The sequence below is a fragment of the Spermophilus citellus genome, assembly GCF_964194105.1.
Source record: "Spermophilus citellus genome assembly, chromosome: 1".
Lineage (NCBI taxonomy): Eukaryota > Metazoa > Chordata > Mammalia > Rodentia > Sciuridae > Spermophilus > Spermophilus citellus.
In genome coordinates, this window is record NC_138182.1 from 164,230,934 (window position 1) to 164,249,959 (window position 19,026).

The window sequence follows — 19,026 nt, forward strand, 5'->3', positions numbered from 1 at the left end:
TTCTTGTTCTAGAGTCAATATTGTGTTTATAAAAATTATTAAACTTTATGTGCCTCAAAGATGTTCAAAGTTAATAATTCACCATGTATTTCTCTAACAAAATTAAATGTGAGCTATCCAAAACCCCTTAATTTTGTTCACACTATTCTACTCCTTGAATGTGTCCAAACAGTAACTATTAAACTATAGGAGACAAGACGTAATTTTGGACATTATATGTAAAGATAAATATTATAAATACTGGAAATATAAAGAGGTATATTAAACTTAAATTGCTTTATTCTTCATCAAATTTTCATTATTTGAATCTGAAATAATGCATGATAGTCTAAGAGAAGAGGTATATGAAGATGATAAAAAATTAATGAGGCAAATCTTTGAAGAGATCAAAGCAGTTTGAAAATACTGCCTGAGTAATCTTGGATGTTGACCACAGATTTGAAAAGCTCTTCTTTAGTCCAAAGAGATGAGTTGCAAAAGAAACAGATTTCAGAAATGGTAAAAGTTTCACTGATAGTGAAATACAAGGAAATGCATTTATGCTGATTTTTAAAACTCTTGAAAAATAAGTATTTGCTACTGTGTGCCTATAGAGTACTGTTTGATGAGCTGAAAGATTGCAATGATAGAGATTACTGTGTACTTTAAATATTAAAGTAAGCATATCACAATAAGAGTAAAATCAGCTGATCAAGTTTAGTGTGTGGGTTTTAGGTTACCCTAAGAGGAAAGGCTCACCTCCCATATCAGTGAATTCATAATAAACTAATTTATTTGAAATAGTCACATAAATATCTGCCACTGGGCAGGGGATTGGAAGTGGGAATGAACCTCCAGTGTTTCCTCTTGTAAAGCCTCTCAAAAGTTAGGATATTTTGCTAGAAGCATGTATTAATTTTGTAAGATTTTAAAGCCAGGTGTATTTTAAATTAACTTATGTACAGTTTGAGAAGTCCTATGAGGATTAAACAACATCTGGAGGGAAAGTAAAGGAAATTATGCTGATGTCAGGCACTGGTCTCAACTTTGAGAGACTCAGGAGAACATTGGCAAACTACAGGCCTCTGATCTCTTTTTACTTTCATAATTAGACCAGCTTCACATTATTCATTACATTAGAAACCTGAACTACAAAGTGAAATCTAACTCCCCAGAGGAAAGTAAAGCAAGTGAGTCTCAAAGGTTTGTTATTTCATGGCTAATATTTTGTCCAAAGTCTATATAATCCTACACAAAATAGGGGGTTTTAAATGGAGATGGTTAGGAGTCATCTCTTGAACCCACCAGTGCTCTTACTGGGAAACCCTGTAAGATGTCCAAGGGACACCTGGCCTCTCCACCTATGGAAGGCAGACGACAGTGTTCATACAGGCTCACTGCTAAAGCCTGGAGAAGCTCTAATTAGTCAAGAGTGAGAGGCAGAGGGGGGCTGGGGATGTGGCTCAAGCGGTAGCCCATGCGGCCCGGGGTTTGATCCTCAGCACCACATACCAACAAAGATGTTGTGTCCGCCAAGAACTAAAAAAAAATAAATATTAATTCTCTCTCCCTCTCTCACTCTCTCTTTAAAAAAAAAAAAAAAAAAAAAAAAGAGTGAGAGGCAGAGGAATCCAGTGCAGGAAACTAGAAAGTTATTTTGTGTTTTCATTACAAAGAGCATATTGTGATGAACACATTGCTATTCTGAGGGGTCTGTTTCTGTTTTTGTGTACCTCAATTTATTCTAAAGTTTCAAGATTCATAAATGGTTCACCCTACCTCTCCATTTAATGTTTATGGTAAGCTCAGCGGCTTCATAGTCACCCAGGGTGTTGTCAACATGCCCATCCCTAGGCCCACCTCAGAAATATTCTCTCAGAATTTCTGGGTTTGGATGCAATTGATTAGTTGGATGCAATTATATGGAGTTAACCAACTACTACAATTCTGGCTTCTTTTGAAGACTGCCTGAACACAAACCTAAATTCACCAATTTATCATCCTATTCCCCATCTCATCAAGAGTGGTTTGTTTGAGATTAAAAAAAAAAGGCATCCTCCAACCCGTGACTCCCAAGCAGATGTTCCTATCAGGCATCAGCACTTAGAACTGGGCAGCTGGGGTTCGTCTGTGCATCCTGCTCTCCAGAGGGTCACGTTCTGGCCTTCCTCTGGCTGTGCTCCTCTTCGCTGGGAGCCAACCCTTTCTTCTGTACTTCTTTCCCCTGGGTCCATTCCCTAGAGGGAGGAGGGGGCTGCCGTACATTCTAGGTCTGGAGATGGTCAAAAGGTTATTTGAGACGGGCCAGGGTGTTCCCATGCACACGCAGATTGAGGTTCAGGATGGAAAAGAAGTAGAACAAGGATCCTCCATTTGTACTCTGCCCGGCCTATAAATTGAAGCGGCGCCCTGAAGCACTCCCCCCACACCTTTCAGATGATTGTATTCAGTTGTTGAAGAATAGAAGTCAGGGAGGAGTTGGTTCACCTGGGACTCTTTAGGCTAAGAGCCCACAGGACTATCTGGTCTGAAACTAAAACTACTCCCTGCTCTGTAATGGCTGTTGGAGTTGATAGGGTGTGGAACTCAAGTTTCAAGGGCTCAGACCAGGGCTACAGAATCCTCTCTCAGCAAACGCCATTTACCACCTTCTCGTCACCGGAGTCGGGTGGGTAGTGAGCGGTGCTGCCTCGGTATTTCCCGACGCGTACAGTTTGCAAACGACTTAGAAGCCTCTCTGGGCAGTTTCTCGCACACTGTCGGGAGCCGGGTTTCTCGCAAGGTTCTCTACCCACGGCAGGCTCCTCCCGGCGGAGGTGAGGGCGTGGTCGTGGAGCGCCACCCACCGCGCCAGCCAGGGCCCCAGAAGGCTTCAGGACAGGTGCGGGGCGGACATCTGGTTCCTCCAGCATCCCTTCTCCCCACTAAAGAAGGCGGTTTGAAATGTTCCCTGCCTGGGGCAGTGCCTAAAGACCTGGAAAAAGCGCCGAAAACGCCGAGGAAGGGAGAACTGTGTTGCTGGCCGCTGTTTATCCTCCACAACAGTCGGAGAGCTGAGCCCGACCCCGCCTTCCCGGCCTATTCGGACCCTCCCTCCGCCTCCGCGCCTGGACCCGCTAGGTCACCCACTCGAACTCACCTCGCTTGGGCAGCCCTGGGTGCATAAGGGAGAGTCCCCTTGACCAACGTGTGGTCATCGTCCCCATATCTTCGCACAGTGGGCGGTCGCCCAGCTGGTTCCTAACACGCTCTAAAGTATCCCACAGCTCATTTCAGAGACGCCTCTCACTAAAGAAAAGGCTGCTACTTTGCATTCTGCAGCAGCTGGGACGCCCGGGCTGCGGGCGCGAACCCTGGGATGTAGCCCCCGTCCTCCCCAGACGCTGAAACGGATCAGGCTACAGGCCGGGTAGTACCCAGAGTGGGGACCCGTGGCATGACACCGCGCGCCCCCCGAGCACTCACCTTGCCTTTGGCTAGCAATTCCATGATGTAGCCAAATTCATTTATCTCCCCCGACTCCGACATGGTTACGACCCTTCACAAACTCTGGAGAACCAAAGCGGGTTCATCGAATTTTTTCTCTTCTCTCTTCTTTCTCTGTTTTTACTTTGAATTTTGCCAAGCGCTCCTCCAGTATGCTTTTAATGAGGAAAAGTGAAGAAGCGGAGGACGAGAGTCCGAAGAGGGGTCGGGTGGGATGTAGGCTATAGCGGACTCCAGGGCTGCCCTGTCCGGTGTACTAGGCTGTAGGTGAAGCGTCGGGGCAGCGCGATCTAACCGAACAAATGAGGGCGGCGACGACTACGAAACCCTCTCCAGGCGGAGCCGGACGCGCAGAGGCCCCGCCTCCTGGGGGTCGCGGCCCGCGCCTAGCGCCAGCGGTCCTACCGCGGTGGAGACAAACAAACGCGCTCACAAAGCGGGTCGGCTCCCGGCGTGGCGCGCACCCAGCCCCCGACATTCACTGGCTTTTAAAAGCGGTCCTTTATCGAATGCCAGAGAAGCTGATGGTCCTGGGCTCTCAGCGAAAAGATCAGGAAACATCTCCATCACACTGTCTGGAGGTGCGAGGGCAGAGAAAAATGAATGGCAGAGGAGACACAACAAAGGAACTGGCTGCTGGCTCCGGAAAAAAAAAAAAAAAAAAAAGCTCAGGAAATGGCAACACCGCATCTCAAGTCAACCTTCCTGAAATCCAATAGGTAACAAAGACCAAGCCCAGGGCTTCTGAGATGAGAACAAATACAAGGATTGTATTTTTAAACACTCTAAGTGTGTAAGGTCGATAGTATCTTCATATCCTCTTGATACTCGACTTTCTCTTGACAACAGCCACACACACACACACACACACACACACACACAAAATCATGACAGCAAAGCTCCTAGACGCTCTCACCTTCAGTTACTGTCCACTCACTTTTCTAATCATTTTGTTGATTAAGTTAAAAAGCAGTTTCTTATATTTTATACTTCTGTTTATAATAGCAGCTTCCCTAGATGACTACAGCTGAAATGTCCTCTTAGACCATACCTGCCAATCTTTGCCTCTCCTGAAAAGAAAAGGCTAAACACAGTAACCCTAGTCTATTACTCTGCTCTGGGCAGTCTCTTATCTTTCTTGAAAAGGAGAAAAGGATAAGGGCTTGAGTTTTAATTAAAAGGAAAAAAACTGCCAGCGATAATTAGATTAGACAAGAGCAAGATTTACTACAAGAGTGAAACCACTTTTCTTAAGCAGGTTGGCAGAATTTGCCCTGGGCTGGGCATCAGAAAGCAGGGTAGTGTGTGGAAACGACCTATTTTACAGGCACCTGTGAGTTTCCTAGGCTTAATCAATCATAGGTTTTGTTTGTTTTGCTTCTTCTTTTGGTAATTTTTAAATTTCCCCTCTCTGGCCCAGATGCTTTTTCCTCTCCTCCCCTCCTACCCCCTCACCCCTTTTACGTACCCTTCTCCTTAATGCTCCATTAATGTTGCTCAAATGCTCTACCAGAACTTTGCTTCTTCAGAGTGCTACTCCCCTCTGTGAGCTGACAGCCTCTTAGAGCAAGCAACAACAGTTAGTGTGCTGGATGTTCACAATTAGGGCCCTGTGGAAGGTAAGACACAATTGCAATGTTTCTTGGACTAGAGCTTAGATCTTTCTTGTCCTTCTCAAATTTTGTGCTCTTCCATAAGGAAAACATAAACAACATAAACATAAACGGTCTGTAGCATCCATGAAATGGATTTCTTTCCAATATTAGCAATACTTGATGGGTTATCAGAAAGAGGTATTGCTCAAAAAGCAAAGGTTTTTCACACCCAGAATGAATTCTCACACATCATTAAAGACACTGTGTTAGATCTGAGCCGCTATTCTTATGCCTACATTACATGCAGGAGGAAGGGAGAGACACAAGGACACACAGGTCAAGTGTCTCCCCTTAAAAAACTTCCCCCAAACCACATCCAACCTTATCTTACATCTCCTCAATATAAGAACTGGGTCATACATCTACCCCTGGCTGCAAGGAAGGCTGCAAGGGTAATTATTGTACTCTGGGAATATTGCCACTCTGAAACAACATCAACGATTAGGTTAGTGAGGAAGAAGGAGAGATAGACATTGGATAGGAAACTTTTAGTTTCTGTTGCACCTTGGGTGAAGTTCATTCAACTTTGTGAGTTTCAGTGTTCTCTTCTGTAAAATGACTGGTTTTGACTAGTCCTAACCACTTCTTGCTCTTAATGCTAAGATATCTGATTTGAAGTTCCCTTTGCCACCTGGCAGCACTAGCTGTCACTCTCCTCTCTGAAGAAGATGCTAATACAAAAGGACCGTCTACTTAATCACTTGCTTCTAGGAAATACTCCAACAAAGTATCCTTTTCAGTTGCCTAAATTCTTCCACCAGGCCAAGAAAGTTTTAGAATCAGTTGCTGCAGTGTCAGAAAATTGCCAATAAAATTGTCTATGCCAGTGTCCAGAAGTTACAATACAGGTTTGGTCCTGAGCATTTACCCAGATACCAGGTGGTATCTTGTCATCAGTGTGTGAAGAACCCCATACAGCATTAGAAAGTTTTCAATGATGATAGGTAGCTGGGCATAGTGGCTTATACCTGTAATCCCAGCAAAAATCAGGAGGCTAAGGCAGGAAGATCACAAGTTCAAAGCTAGCCTAAGCAACTTAGCGAGGCTCTAAGAAATTTAGTGAGACCCTGTTTCTAAATAAAATATAAAAAGGACTGGGGATGTGACTCAGTGGTTAATCCCCCCTGGGTTCAATCCCTGGTACCAAAAAATAAATAAAGACAGGCATACAAAATGAAGACCACATTGAAATCTATCCTGAAATTCTTTGCATGGATTTCAAAGACATAGGGTCAGTCAATAGCTATTCAATAAAAGTTGCTTTTTAATTTCACTTTCTTCTAAGAACAAAAATTAATATCATATAGATTATTTTATTTCACCCAAAGTTAATTCATATTCCTCAAAAACAATGAAATTAACATGACAGATGCTGCTTAACAGGGAACTTCCCACTTAAGAGGAAGATATTTAATAGAGGGATTATGTGATGTGTGAATTTTTCACACTGAGCAGACCAAAATATTAAAGGGTTCCTTGCTGTGGAAAATCTGCTACTTGACAATTTCCATCAAATGAAGAAAATTTCATCAAATGAAGAAATTGTATTGTGAAGATTTTAAAGTTAAAATCTATGATGATCAATGTTTAGCTTTTTAAAGAGATTAAAACAAGAAATCTTAAAACATTTTAGTTTTCATAAACCCTCACACTTACTGAAGTTTTTATTTCAAAATATAAATACATTCTAGTACCTATAAAAATTATTTAATGGCTAAAATACATATGAAAAATGTTCAATATCCCTGTCAATCATAGAAATGCAAGTTGAAACTACATCAAGATTTTATCTCACTCTAGATACAATGGCAATCACCAAGAATACAAATAATAATAAATGCTGGCAAGGATGTGGGGGGAAAATACAGTCATGTATTGTTGGTGGAAACGAACGTTAGTGCAACCATTTTGGAAAGCAATAAGAAGACTCCTCAAGAGACTAGGAATGGAATTACCATATGACCTAGCTATCCCATTCCTTGATATCTATTCAAAAGAGCTAACATCAGCGTACTGTAGTTATACAATAACATTAATGTTTATAACTGCATAATTCACAATAGCCAAGTTATGAAGCTAGCCAAGATGCCCATAAACAGATGAATATATAAAGAAAATGTAGTAAATATAGCCTTAAAGAAGAATGAAATAATGTCATTTCCTGGTAAATGAGTGGAACTACCATGTTGAGTAAAATAAGCCAGACTCAGAAAGTCCAGGGTCAAATGTTCTCTTTCAAATGCAGAAGATAGAGCAAAGAGGGAAAAAGTGGGAGGTAGATGCCACAAAAATAGAGGGAAAACCTGTGGAGTAGAGGAAGGGGCTTGAGGAAAAGGGAGGAGGGACAAGAAAATGGAGGAGCTGCGGAAGTATAGGAGAGAACAAGGAAGTACAAGAGACCGAAATGGAGCAAACTATATTCCATTCATGTATGATTATGCCAAAATGAACTCTACTATAATGTATAACTACAATGCACTAATAAAAATATTTTTAAAAAGCTAAAAGATATTTCTCTGTTCTTTAACAGTTTCACTGAGGTATATAATTTACTATCATAAAGTTAATCAGTTGAAAGTGTATGGTTTTGTGTTTATAATTAAATTGTGGAGTTATGCAATCTCATAATCTGATTTTAAATATTGGAATATCTCCATTTATTGAGATTTTATTTACTGTCTTTCGGCAATGACCTATAGCTTTTAGTGTTCAGATATTACACTTCTTTTTATTTATGTATTGCTAGTTATTTTATTCTTTTAAATATTATTGGGAGTAAATAATATGTAGATTATTATATCATCTGTGATTAAAGAAAAATTAAGTTTTTTCCTTGCTAATCTGGGTGCTTTTAATTTATTTTCCTTGCCTTATTGCTCTGGTTAGAACATTAGTACAATATTGAGTGAATGTGGCAAGATCCTTGCCTTATTCCAAAACTTGGGGTAAAAGCATTCATTCTCTATTATTACATATTGTAATATGAATGTAGCTAAGCTATATTTCATAAACTTATAGGTTTTGCTTTTGTTTTTATTCAGTTAGAAATATTTTATAGTTTTTCTTTGTGATCTTTCCTTTGACACATGGATTATTTACAAGTGCATTGTTTAATTTCCAAATTTTTCCAAATTCTTTAGATTTCTTATATTTTTTGTGTTGATTTTTAACCCAGTCGTTTAAACAAAGACCATCTTTTGGATGATTTCAATACTTTTTAAAACATTGAGACTTTTAATGGTATAGTGTGGGAATCAGCAAACTTTTTTCTGAAAGGGAGATATTAATTAAATATCTTAGACTTATAGATTTAAACAAAAGAAGATAGATGTTTGCTCTGTGGTGTCTTGTTATCCAATAACATAGCATTGTATATCTTTTTATTCAGGTCATCTGTTATAATAATAACCCTTAGGGAAGGTCTTAAGTATTAGTATTTATAATTTACTAGGATATTTTTTTGAGTATGTAGCTTTATGGAAAGTGCTAGTGGTTAGAAAAGCTCTGGATTTTGTCTGCTGATCTGTTTTGTGGTCCTCTTGTTTGAATCTTACTATTTCTAGTGGTTTTTAGTTGATTCTGCTGGAAATTCTTAAAAAAGACAATTATATAATCTGAATTTACATATAGACCATTTTTCCTCCTCTTTGCCAATATTTGAAGACATGTTTTGCCATATTTTACTTGCTAGAACTTCTGATATAATGTTGAATAGCAGAAGCCATAGTAGCCATTTTTGTTTTATTTCTGACTTTAATGGAAACGGTTCTTTGCTGAACATAGGGTAAAATTATATACCATTTTTAATATATATATATATTTAAATATATATTCATTTAATTTTTTGGGCTAGGAAGTTTCTTTGTAAGCCTAGTATGTGAACGAAACTTTTATTATACTGAATTTTATCAAATGTCTTTTTGGAACATCTATTTACATGATTGTATGGTTTCCATTTTTAATCTAAAAACAGAATGTGTTATATTGATAATTTTTCCAGTGGTAATTTCACATGGTTTATATCCTTCTTGGTTTTTAATTCTATAACACATTCCTCAATCTGATGGACGGAGCATTTTTGCTTCAATGTCTAGAAACCACTTTCTGGCAGCCCAGGGCTCTTGCTGTTTTCTGTCTATACCCTTTCTGAGTCAGCACCACCACTTTTAGGTGGGTATTATTAATATCCACCTAAAATATATTAATTTATATCTATTATTTTTATATATTATTACATATTCTTTTTATATATTAATATCTGTTGATATTATTTCATCTGCCTCACATATTTTAGGGATTCCTTGTAAAATTTCTGTCCCAACCAGTGTTTCCATTTGCATTTCTAGTACTGCTATGGATTTAAAAATTAAATATCCATCAATTGTTGAAATTTTGGTGGGAGAGGCAGAGATATTAGCATGAACTTTGACGGTCATCTTGATTCAAGATCCAAAATTTATGCCATTATAGGCTTTTGTTGGAAACTGATTATTTCTTGGACTCTTAAATTCTATCAGAAAACCAGGAACACCTATGTTTTCCTCTTTCTATAATGTGGTTGTTTATTTAACTCCATAAGGTGCTTTTTATTAGGAAGAAAGGCAGTACATTAGCCAAAGTTGTCTATAATAGAAATATGTCACAATATGCCTTTCCCTAGGTGGTTTTCCAAAAATCATTTGGGGTAAATTCTTAAAATTCCCTATTGGAATAAATCAGTTTGGTCAGCTACCAACATTTTTTTTTTCTTCTACTTCAGAACAGGAACTCCCCTCAACCTCACCTTCCAAATAGAATAATAGAATGCTAATCACCTCAGTAGCATTAAGAACAAAGTTTTCAAAACCCCCTTCCCTTGAGATGAAAAGGACAGTGGATCTTCTAATACTTCCCTTTCTTCAGAGGTTTATCCCAGTCTTTGACTCAAAGAGGATAGCAAATTCCTTGGGACTGTTTGTATCAATGCAAAGGATCAATCCCTGCCTTAGAGGTTTCTGAAATGGCAAAGTGGAAACTGTGTACACTTATCCTATATTCATCCTCAGCCTGCAGGAGTAAGTTATTCCTCTGGCAAGTAGGACTTTGCCTAGGAGGAAGGCTAGGACAGCTATCCTTTGTCTTGTAATATGTAAAGATTCATAATAGAAAATATGCCTTTTTTCTGGATAAAAAATTATTTATGTCATAATTTCAAGAAAATTTTTGAATTTCTTTTTTCAATGTACCATCAAGACCGGTTTGGTTTACCTGTAGCTAAGCCAGTGGCCTCCTAAGACAAGCTGTGAGACAAGGATTTAGGCCTTTAGTGCCTAAAATCTCAATATTCCAACAACATTTCTTTATAGTTCATTAAATAAATAGTTAATTAAACATGGCTGACCACCTACTGTGTGCCTGGCAGTAGAGGTTCAGCAGGGAATACAATAAATAAAATTTGCAAAATCTTACTGTCCTTTTAATATCAAGCTGTGGGCTTTTCTTTTTTTAGTTTTGGGTGGACACAATATCTTTATTTTTACGCAGTGCTGAGGATCAAACCCAGTGCCTATGCATGCCAGGCAAGCACTCTACCACTGAGCCACAACCCCAGCCCCCATGCTGTGTTTTGAAAGCTTCCATTTTGTATTGAGCTTTTTGATGCTGAGGTAATATGATCTTGGCAGGTAGGGCAGAACCTTTTTTTCCTGCAGGGTACAAGGTGAAATGATATACCATTTCTTTCTTAGGAAATGAGATATGTGGAGAGATCTTCAGTTTGTTTGTCATTAGATATGGTAGAACTATATTGGGTAACCCGTCTTCTTGTAACTAAGGTCCTGGTTAGGTACTCACACCTCTCTGCTACCACCTGCATTTGCAGACTGGGGCACAATTCTCTGGGTAGACAGCTTCTGGAAGGCAAGAGAGAAAACTGCCTCTGATCAATACAGCTGCAGCATCATCATAAATAATTGAACCACAGACTCCACTTTTAGTTTCTTTGATCTGCTTTTCTCATCAGGCCTGGTTGTGTTACTGCCACAAAAGTTCACTCCACAAGACTGGAGAATCTTCCAGCAGAACTTCAGTCATCTTCCTGGAACAAAGGTCTACAGTCTTACTTGGTCTACTTCTTACTTCTGCTGCTTAATAGATAAGCATCATTTTTTTAAAAAAAATCATTCTGAAGTATTTTGGCATTGTTGCTTTGAGAGTTCTAAACCAGAGATAAAGGAAGTTACCTACAAGTGCTGGGAATCAGACAGATGGGCTTAGTTTAGGAGCCCACTTATGGTTGTTCTTTATTTATTTTAGAATATTGTTTGCTTTGTAAGTGTTGGTGGAAGGATGCTATGGAGAGGAGGGAAGAGGGATAATTTACAGTATCTCAGATTCAGATCTAGTAATACTTTTAGTGGGCATTAAGTAAGGAGATGGGATATACTAGGAAGTATTGATTAGTAAAAGATTGGCTACTGTCTACTTATTAAATATGGAATTCATTAGCTGGAGCAAACATTATTAAGCATGACTATTTTTTCGATTTTACTTCCAAGACATACTTTTAAAAATTCCTTCTTCTTTTGGCAGAGCTCCCCAACAAAGGGCACATGGTTCATCTTGCCATTAAGTGAAAATTAAGAACACTACCAATACAGGCTAATGATTCATTGATTAAACCGAATATTTGGTAGGGCTTGGGGACTTTTCTTTCATTGTAGGAAGGAGAAATATTTGGGAAGAAATTCACAAAGCAGAAAAAGTGCTAAGAAAGGGAGTCTGTAAGCATCATACCATAAAAATAATACTGACTTTGAGGAACAGGAAGGACAAGCTTTTGGCCAGGCACATTTTCACCTGTTTACAAACTATAAGTGGGTCAGCCAAGGCAAGATAAAGAGCTATGGTATGTTTTTTTTTTAATAACCTTTTTCTGAATAATATGAAGGACACAAAGGAAAGACATGTTGAAAATTGTATTAACCTGTGTCTGCTTTTTAAAAAATAACTGCTATATTTATTCCCTTTCTACAAGAAAGCTTTCCTCCTCATGAACTCAGCTTTACAATATTTGCTTCTTTTTTGAATCCACATTTGAAATGGGGGGTTTGATTTTTGTGAATTGAACCAACATACTGTACTTTAAGAACACCAACCATTTATGGGACCCATTCCCCCAATGCCGACACCAGGTCATAGGTCTCTGGCTGGGGTATGACAGTACCCAGGTGCTCTGAGTTCTTCCCACAGTCACTGTGAACTGTGAACTCTGCAAATGAAAGGTGCATTCAATTATTTGCGTGACTACCCTAGTGTCAGAAGGTAACCAGAATTAGTAACAAACTAAGAATAATCAACAGCACCCCAGCCATAGCCCCAAACTCTTGATTCTGAAGTTCTCTCTCTTCATTTACAGTGACATGCATAGTTTTTAATTCTATCAGGGGAAACATTTTTATTATATTTTCCATCATAGGCAACTCTTCTACTATGATTTTCTTCCTAATACATTTATGCACATAGTAGCAATATTTATATTTCCTTAGAGAAGCAATATGGCTATAATAGTATAAATGAGAAAACTGTTTTCTGCAAGTATATTTATTCTAGAGTTGCATCAGCTCGCTAGGGGAGAACTTTGTGTTTCAGAAAGGCACTTCACAGTATGTTAATATGTTAACTCTTAAAAAAGAAAATTGATAATATTTATCTTCTATCTAATATGTAAAGATTCATAATATAAAATATACTTTTTCTGGGTAAAAATATTTTGTTGAAATATTTATGTCATATAATTTCAAGAGAAATTTTAAATTTCTTTTTTCAATGTACCATCAAGACCAGTTTGGTTTACTTGTATGAAAAGAAATACTTTCTATTTAACCATAAAAATACTTATAGAAGTAACAAACTTTTATTTACATTACCCCATTATGTTGTTAACAGTGAAACAAAAATGACTATCAAATACAAAATATCTGATATCTATAAGGTTCCAAACAAGTATTTATTCAATTAATGAATGAACAAATGAACAAATGAATATATGTACTTTACAACTGAAGAAACTGAGGTCAAAGAAAGGTTTTAGCCATAATTTAGAATAACTCAATTTGGAAATTCTCTAAATATATAATCCAAATATTATTTTCCTTTTTCTCCCTTAGAAAGACAAATGAAAACTGGACAATTACTCTTTGAAAGAGAAATCTGAGACTAATGTCTGCAGGGGTGGTACGTTTCAGATTAAAATTTCAGAATAAAAATATGGGGGAAAATTATTTTACACAAATACATTTATTTTGCAGTAATAGGGATTGAAACCAGGGGCACTTACCACTGAGCTACATCCTCAATCCTTTTTTATTTTCTATTTTGAGATATAAGTTCTTCCCAAATTGCTGAGGTTGGCCTACAACTTGAGATTGTCTTGCCTCAGCCTCATGCGTTGCTGGGATTATAGGAATTCACCACTACATCTGGCTATATTACTTCTTTCCTTTAATCTTGGTTGTAAGACTCTAAAGTGCCCATTTAAGTTCTATGAAATTACAGAATTTAATCAATTATGAGTAAATTGTGGATAAGGGAAAGTTCTAATTTTTTAAATTGTATGCCCTACCTTGTTTGTATTTTCAAAGTGACTACTCCAAGTGGGAAGTAAAGACAATAATATTGCTTTCTCTTCATCTGCCAACCAAAAGCACAGTTATAGTCTGAGAAGCAGTGTTTTATGGTGCATGGATCCTCCTCCTTTGGTACAGAACCTTGACAAATGTGCCCAACTTTTAAAAATGTATATTCCAGCCTTCTTTGCAGAAGGGGTAGTTAATAAGATGTTATGGGAAGTTCTAAGGTGGGACTTGTGGAAAAGCCAAGAGACCCTCTTTTTCCCTCTTTCTTTTCTTTCAACTGACATACAGTTCTGCTATTTGGTACAGGGTCTTGGGCTACTGAGGAGAACCTAAAATTGGACATCATGCAGTAAGAAGACGAGAGAAGAAAGACATGAGTCTGAGTGTAACTGGTGGAGCTGCCACTCTAACTCTTGATTCCTACCTCCCTCCTTCTTTTATTCAAGAGAAAATTAAACTATAAGTTGTTTAAGCCATGTTGAGTTTGATGTTACATACAACCAAATCCAAGTCCCAGCTGAAATAGCTGCATTTAGCTGTTTGATTTTTAACAATTCACTTAACTTTTTTGCACCCCAGTTATTTACATTTTTAACAAGGGGCACAATAACAGTATCGACTCAGAGTCATTACAAGAATTAAATGAGTTAATACATGTAAAGAGTATAGAACTGTAACCAGCACAAATTGAGGGCTCAGTTAGTCCTCTTTACTATTTTTATCAAATTTCCAAAAGATATATGAAGAGGGGAAAAAAATCACTGCATTTCTTACCATCTTCTTCAGTCCCAGACCTGGCCAGAGATCTTAACAGAACCTACCGTGTTTCTCAATTAAAATTACTTCACAGATTACAAGCAGTTTAATATACCTGAATTGGTCTAATCCTTTCCAGGATGAAAGTAAATGTAGAAGCTTATTTGCAGTGGCAAATCATTAGCTGGCTGGATCTACAGTCTGAATCCAAGTACACTGTTTCAAGAAGGGCCAAGTTGGCTTGGATCTGTTTCATGTCCCTCAACAGTGCAGCATACTTATCCCTGTTTAATTGCCCTGTAAATATGATTATAAATTGAAATTGTGTGGGAGGGGACATGAGGAAGTATGACTCAGCCATCCAAGAAATGCCAAGTATCTGCCTTCTCCCAGTGACTGAGTCCGTGTGTCAGCAGGTGTGTGGGGGTTATAATTGAAGTTTTTTGTTTGATGTGTTTTGTTTTTTAAAATGAATTTCCTGATTTTTTTCAAGAGATCTGAATTCTTTCCCCCAGTTAGTTTATCTAGAAACTTCTGAATCTTAGGGTTTTAACTCTATCATGCCTTGGAGATTAGCTCTACTCCAATCTTAATATAATCGTGATAACAACTAATATGTATTGAGCACTGGCATGAGGCAGCCTGTCAGTGCTTCCTTATTATCTCTTTGATCCTCATAAAACTCTACAAGGCAAAGGTACTATTATACCCACTATTCAGAGCTAGTCACCTGAGGCCCAAACAGTGAAGTGACTGACTCAGTAACTGGATAAAGCAGTGGCAGAGCCAAGTCAGAGTCCAGGTTCTTAGACACCACCTGTTTTCCCCTGTATATCCTTAAATTTTCTGCCTTTACTTTTCAAGGCTTTGCCACTCTGCTGCACCTGAGTGTATTTCTTTGCCAGGTGCTTTTGACTGTGGTCTTATTAATGTCCCTGTTACTCCACACTCCAGTCTTGCATCACTTGTCTTCTACCACTTTAGTTAGCAGGATTGCTCGGTCTTCCATGCCACAGGCTTGTTGCCTTTGGTTGGGGTGCCTGTCAGCTCAGCTCACTATCAAAAGCCACGGAGAACCTCTGGCCTGAGAGTCTAAGGTCAGCCCTTCAGGAAAGTTTTTCTGAGGATTGCGTTGCTGCTAGTGATATCCGACAGGGTAAGCATGACTTTCCATAATATACACTGCAATAATGCCTTCTGTCCTGGATCCTAGCAGGCCCTACTGACATAATAAGAGCTTTGGGGGCAATGGACGGGAGCACGGGGTGGGATTGACACAGGACTTTTAGTAGGCAGAAAGGAAGAAAATGCCCTTTTACTTCTGTCATTGTCTTCCTTCAAACCCATAACTGCAATCTAACCATGAGAAAAACAGCAGACAAATCCCAGTTGATGTGCATTCTACAAAATACCTGACCAGTACTCTTTAAAACTGTCCAAGGCATCCAAACAAGGAAAATCTCAAAAACTCTCCTAGCCAAGAGGAAACATGATAACTGAAAGCAGCTAGTATCCTAGATGCAGTTCTGGAACAGAAAAAGAATACCAGGAAAAACCCTGAGGAAATATGAATATAGTTAATCATGATGTATCAATATGAGTTCATTACTTATAGTAAATGTCCCACACTAATATTAGATGTTAATAATGAAGAAACTGGGCCCAGGGTATTTGGGAACTCTGCATTTTTTTTCCTGTAAATCTAAAACTGTTCTAATGTAAAAAGTTTACTTTTTAAAAAAAGCAAGCATGAGCAATGTAGTAAAGTCCTATCCTATTTGTGAGATTCTGCTCAGCTGTCTGATATACTGTCCCCCTTTTTATAGAAAGCTTGAACATTCCTTCCTCTCTTCTGAAGAGCTTTGGACACTTTATAGAAAGGTACACATTGTTTTTTATTGTTTCTGCTGCTCTGAGTGGAAATTTTATGATTCCTGTGATACATAGTAATTAGATCCAGCATAGGGAATGGCTTGATAAAGGTCACCAGAACAGGGTCATTGCTGGGTGTGGCGTCTTGATTGTTTACTTCTCCAGTGCCTTGAGAGGTTGGGCAGAGAAATCTGCTTAGAAGAATTCAGTTCTGTTCAATGCAACAGATATTAGCTAGCACCTACCATGTAAGCATTGGGAATCTAAAACAGAAAATGATTCAGTTCCCTGCTGCTCAGGAATCACATGGTGCAATTTGGCAGGGCAAATGTTATCAATAGGCAATTTCAATATAGAGAAGCAAAGTGTGCCAACGTTGAGGGAGCTCAGAGGAAAGCACCTCAAAGACAGGAAATGGTTGTTTAGTTCTAGGTAAAAATCTAAGCCTGATTTGCAGGTGAATCCTGGCTTGGGAAAATGTCTCTTAGTTCTGTAGGGACTCTGGTGTGTCTGTTTTCTTACAGACTCAAGGGCTCTTTTGAAGAGTTACTTGGTACCAGTAGTGGTACAACTCCAAAGCCAGTTTTCTTGTTAGGGCATAAATCTTAAATTCAGTGGCCCAGTTTTTGTGAGATCATGAAAGGACTTTGGTATACATGGACAGCCAAAATCACAGTCCAAGTAATTTGGCTTACTCCTGTCTCTGAGGCGAGAATGGAGAAAGGAAACTTGCAAGATTTTCTGGACTGTAAAATATGTTGGTACTCCCAGGAGAATGGGGATAGCCCTAAATTTTTGTTTACATTGTTAGAACTGATTATACATTGTTAGGACTGGTTAGTGAATTGAGATAATAGAGCTCAAAGACATTTTCTTAGACCCTTTGACAGTAAGGCTGAGGCAATTTTTTCTGTGAACCAGATCTGGGAGATACTTCCTGGCACTTTTTTTTTTTTTTTCCCATGAGAGGTTTAACAAGCCATATACTGTCATATATCTAAGCATTTCCATTCTTTTGGTAAAGCAGACAGTAAATAGAGAATTATGGTACAATGTGATAAGTACTGTAATAAGTACACAGTCAGGGAGCAACAGTGTGGAAGTAAGACTTGAAAATGGGCTAGTATCTCACTTGGCCTCAATTGGCTGAGACAGGTAGTGTTTTTTTCTTGTGGGGGGGTGGGGGGTGGGTGTGGGTGTGTGGTAATAAAGATTGAACCCAGAGGCACGTTACCACTGAGTCACATCTCAGCTCCACCCCCTTCCACCTTTTTTTTTTTTTTTGATACATGGGATTGAACCTAGGAGTGCTTAATTACTGAGCCACATCTCCTGCTGTTTTTTATTTTAAGAGAGGGTTTCCCTAAGTTGCTTTAGAGCCTTGCTTAGTTGGTGAGGTGGGCCTTGAACTTGTGATCTTATAGTGTGTGTTTAAAGGGAAAAGGTTAATGACTTTAGGTGTCCTGAAGTTTAAATCCAAGTTGCTAAATTACCTAGAATGTTAATAAGAAAATCAGTCTTTGAGATAAAATATTGCCCATAAGTTAGATTTTTTCAATAGTTTCCTCAGCAGATAATTTCTGTCCCCTTTTCAGATAATAGTTAAACAACTGAGATGAGTTGCAGCATTACAAAATACAAAGGAAGTGGAGGAAAAGACATTTGTTCCAGGTGTTCAAGTATCTTCTTTGATGCCCCTCTTCACTTTCTCTCCTCCCACCATATCATAGAATTCTGGGACAAAGCACATTCCAGATACGTGCTATAGAGACTAGTAACATTTAATGGAGGGCTTCCATTATGCTATTATATATTTATAAGCATAGAAGCATTATTATCTTCCATAAATACAATCAGTATTAAACATTCAACAGTTATAACCTAGTCTGCAATCTCTGATGACTTACATAAAACCTCATTTTAATAAATTGGACTGAGCTCTCTGAACTCATTTAGACTCTAAAGTTATGTTGGTATATGCCTATTGTACTAATGAGAGAGGGAATGATTTGGTGTGGGGCTCTATTTTTCTGTACTATTTCCTCTCCAAGTGGATAGTACAATCTCGTTCATAAAGACTTAAAAAGTAATGCTTCCCGAAACTCATTTGTCTACTTACATTTAATAGGTCTTTTAGAAATCTTTACTTTTTAAACTTTCATCTATGAGAGACAGAGATAAAATACATTTTCAAAATAATAACTTACTTCATAATTGTTTCAAAAAAAATCTTCCTTCTTTGGTATTGAGCATGACCTACTGAGGCTAGGCCTAAAGTACAAGGTAAAGAGCTGCTTGGTCTTTATTCTTTTTATTCTTCACTCTTCCTACTACTGATGAACCTCCCCCCAAAAAATATTTTACTAAAAATTTAGCTAAATACACTTCCCCAAACCATTGCTTAAGAGACAGTACAATTAATCTGTCATCTTAAGACTTATACCCTTCATTTTAGAAAGAATTTTATGAGTTATTTAATATAGTGATTTCTAAATCTGGTTTATCATCACAATGATCCATGGAAACTTAAAAAAGCAAGCAAACAACAAAAAGCAAGCCTGTCTCCACCATAACCTTCTGAATAAAAACAAAAAGCTTTAGGGTTAAGTCCTTGCAATCAAAATGTTTTATAGGACTACTAGTTATTATAATGAAATTTAAAT